We start from the raw sequence: 4,333 nt of genomic DNA, 5'->3' as shown, positions 1-4,333 counted from the left end.
TGCTAAATTTTGTATTTTGATAGAGATGGGGTTGTACCATATTGGCCAGGCTGGTCTCAAACTCCTGACCTCAGGTGATCTGCTCTCCTCGGCCTCCCAAAATGCTGAGATTACTGGTGTGAGCCATCGCGCCCGGCCATATGTATCACATTTTCACCCATGTCTGAAAGCTACATTTCATTCATTGTTGGGCGCTTGGGTTGTTTCCACCCTTTGGCTGTTGTGAATAATGCTACTATGAACACAGGCGTACAAATGTCTGTTCAAGTCCCTGCTTTCCATTCTTTTGGTTGTATACTCAGAAGTGAAATTGCTGGGTCATATAATGATATGTTTAATTTTCTTTTCTTTTGAGACACAGTTTCACTCTGTCACCCAGGCTGGAATGCAATGGGGTGATCTCAGCTCACTGCAACCTCTGCCTCCTGGGTTCAAGCGATTCTCCTGCCTCAGCTTCCCGTGTAGCTGAGACTAAAGGCACTTGCCACCAGGCCCAGCTAATTTTTGTATTTTTTAGTAGAGATGGGGTTTCACCATGTTGGCCAGGATGGACTCGATCCCCTGACCTCGTGATCTGCCCACCTCGGCCTCCCAAAGGGCTGGGATTACAGGTGTAAGCCACCGTGCCCAGCCACACTGACCAGTTTATTATAGAGGATTACAAAGGACACAGATAAAGGGATGCTTTGGGTGAGGTATGGGCTCCGAGCTTCCGTGCTCTCTCCTGGGCATGACTACAGGATCCTCCAGGTGTTCAACTCTCTGAAGTCCTTCGGGGCTTTTTTTTTTTTTTTTTTCCTGAGATGGAGTCTTGCTCTGTCACCCAAGCTGCAGTATAGTGGTGCAATCTTGGCTCACTGCAACCTACACTTGCCGGGTTCAAGCAACTCTCTGCCTTAGCCTTCCCAGTAGCTGGGAGTGCAGGCACTGACCACCACGCCTGGATAATTTTTTTTCTTGCATTTTTAGTAGAGATGGAGTTTTACCATCTTGGCCAGGCTGGTCTCGAACTCCTGACCTCGTGATTCAACCGCCTCACCCTCCCAAAGTGCTAAGATTACAGGCGAGAGCCATCACTCCCAGACCTTTTGGGCTTTTGTAGGAGCCATGGGAAAACTTCCCCTTCACCCATTGAAGGTTTGCTGAAAAATCAACTGACAAAAGGCTGATTAATAGAAGAAAAGGCAGCTGGGCATGGTGCCTCTCACCTGTAATCCCAGCACTCTAGGAGTCCAAGGTGGGTAGATCACACGAGGTCATGTGTTCAAGTCCAGCCTGGCCAACATAGTGAACCGCCCCCCCGCCACTCCCATGTCTACTAAAAATACAAAAGTTAGCCAGGTGTGGCGGTGCATGCCTGTAATCCCAGCTACCCGGGAGACTGAGGCAGGAGAATCACTTGAACCCAGAAGGTGGAGGTTGCAGTGAATCAAGGTCATAGCCACTCATTCCAGCCTGGGTGACAGAGCCCGACTCCGTCTCAAAGAAAAAAAGGAGAAAAGGTATTCACATTTGTTAATGTGAATGAGAGTTTTACAAAATATAAGTTCTCAAAGAAAGGGAAGTTGGTGGATGCTTTTATACCATCTTGACAGGTTGGTATAAAATTTTGACAGAAAGAATAGGGGCTTGGATCCTGGAGAAGCAGGTTGTGTTGGCAAGACAGGTTATGGGAGGGAAAGGAGAGGAGGCCTGGCTGGCAAAGATCATCTTCCAGTGTAGATAAAACCCCACAGGGAGCAGCCTGCAGATGATGTAGATGGTCACTATTTCTTTCAGACCTTCAGAGGTGTCAGGCTATCAGTCCATCATCCTAGACTGAGACAAAGCAGGTCTCAGAGAAAACTGGGCGCGCCAATGCACATTTTCTCTACAGATGCAAATTTCCCCCACAAAAGACAGCTTTTTAGCTGTTCTCGTATCTCTAGCCCTTCTGAATAGCCATTTTGAAGTATGTCAAAGAAGCATATTTTGGGGCAAAATATTCTGGTTTCCTTCACCTTTTATGGAGACTTCAATGGATAGGCATGATCAGCAACCATGTAGAAATGCAATCAGATAAAAAGAGGATGCTCAGCCAGGCGCGGTGGCTCACACCTGTAATCCCAGCACCTTGGGAGGCCGAGGCAGGTGGATCACGATATCAGGAGATCAAAACCATCCTGGCCAACACGGTGAAACCCCATCTCTACTAAAAAAAATTACAAAAATTAGCTGGGCATGGTGGCACGTGCCTGTAATCCCACCTACTCAGAAGGCTGAGGCAGGAGAATCGTTTGAACCAGTGAGTCGGAGGTTGCAGTGAGCCAAGATCATGCCACTGCACTCCATCCAGCCTGGTGACAGAGGAAGACTCTGTCTTAAAAAAAAAAAAGAAAGGATGCTCTAATGCTGTTGGGCTGACAGACTGAACAGGGAAACTCAACAAGGCCTGTCTGTTCAGATTCTTGGCCTCTCAGGGCAACCTTCCTCCTCAAGGACCCCTTCTGAAAGATGTGGGAAGATTAGAGTCCTGCCTTGGAGACAAAAAGGAGCAGGTGAAAAGAGGGCAGGGGGTCAGAGAGAGAGAAAGATTCTGTTTTCTGAGGCCTAAAATCCCCCAACATTGTAACAAAAGTCTATAACAAGAGCTAGGGGAGGTATGAGCCAGGAACCATGGACAAAAACCTATACAGGTATACACCATAATGTCACAGTACCTATTGTCAAGGTTAAGATGGAGAACATCACAGCACCCCAGAAAAGTCCCTGATGTCCTCTTCCAGTCAGTACTCCCTGAAAGAAACCACCATTCTGATTCCTATCACCATGGATGATAGTACCTCTTCTAGAACTTCAAATAAATGGAATCATAAAGTCTCTTTACTTTTGTGATTGGCCTCCTTCACACTTGTGCCTGTGAGATTCATTCATATTGTGGCATGTAGCAGTATCTCATTCCTTTTCATTGTTGTGTAGTATTCTATCGGATGGATATTAGGTTTAATCATACGTATTTGCTAATTTTTGACCTGTTTATCTTTTTTTTTTGAGGCCATTACATAAGGCTCAATCTTATATGTTTCCTTTTTTTTTTTTTTTTTAGCTGGAGTCTCATTCTGTCGCTAGACTGAAGTGCAGTGGCACGATCCCAGCTCACTCCCAGGTTCAAGCAATTCTCCTGCCTCAGCCTCCCAAGTAGTTGGGATTACAGGCGCATGCCACCAAGCCCAGCTAATTTTTTGTATTTTTAGTAGAGACGGGGTTTCACCATGTTGGCCTGGTCTTGAACTCCTGACCTTGTGATCCGCCTGCCTCGGCTTCCCAAAATGCTGGGATTACAGGCATGAGGCACTGCATCTGGGCTGTTTCCATTCTATAGTTGATGCATATGTGGTGCTGTGAACACTTGTGTGTAGCAATTGTGCATTTACTCACTTGGTGAGTATATGTACCCATTTCTGTTGAATATATTGAAATCTAGGGGTAGATTTGCTGGGTCACAGGGTAGATGTATGTTAGATTTGGTCAGTTCTTCCAGTTTTCCCAAGTGGTTTTACCAGTTTACCAATTTACATTCCCACCAATACAGTTTGGCTATTTGTTCCACCCAAATGCCGTGTTGAAATGTAATCCCCAGTGTTGGAGGTGGGGCCCAGTGGGAGGTTTGGGGCAGATCCCTCAGGGCTTGCTTCTGTCCTCATGATAGTGAGTGAGTTCCGCCAAGATCTGGTTCTTTGGTGTGGTGGGGGGGCTGGGGGCGGACACAGTCTTGCTCTGTCACCCAGGCTGGAGTGCAGTGGCACAATCTCGGCTCACTGCAATCTCCACTTCCCGGGTTCAAGCAAGTCTCCTGGCTCAGCCTCCCAGGTAGCTGGGACTACAGGTGCCTGCCACTACACTTGGCTGGTTTTTGCATTTTTTTTTTTTTTTTTTTTTAGTAGAGACGGGGTTTCACCAGGTTGGCCAGGCTGATCTCGAACTCCTGACCTCAAGTGATTTACCCACCTGGATCCCCAAAGTGCTGGGATTACAGGCAGGAGCCACCACGCCCGGCCTCAGTTCTTTCATAGCAAGTGGCAGCTCCTTTCCCCCTGGCTCCCCCTCTGGCCATGCGGTGTGCCTGCTCCCACTTCACCCTCCACGATGAGTAGACCTCCCTGAAGCCTCATGAGAAGCTGAGCAGGTACCAGCACCATGCTTCCTGTAAAGTCTGTAGAACCATGAGCCAATTAAACCTCTTTTCTTCAACAACTATGCAGCATCAGGTATTTCTTTACGGCAGAGCAATAACAGCCTAACACGCTCACTAACCACATCTGAGAGTTTCAATTGCTCTACATCCCAACTTTCC

This window comes from Callithrix jacchus, chromosome 10 (genome assembly GCF_049354715.1).
Source record: "Callithrix jacchus isolate 240 chromosome 10, calJac240_pri, whole genome shotgun sequence".
NCBI classification, from domain to species: domain Eukaryota; kingdom Metazoa; phylum Chordata; class Mammalia; order Primates; family Cebidae; genus Callithrix; species Callithrix jacchus.
The sequence above is the reverse complement of the archived record's forward strand: the minus strand, read 5'-3'. Positions refer to the sequence as shown.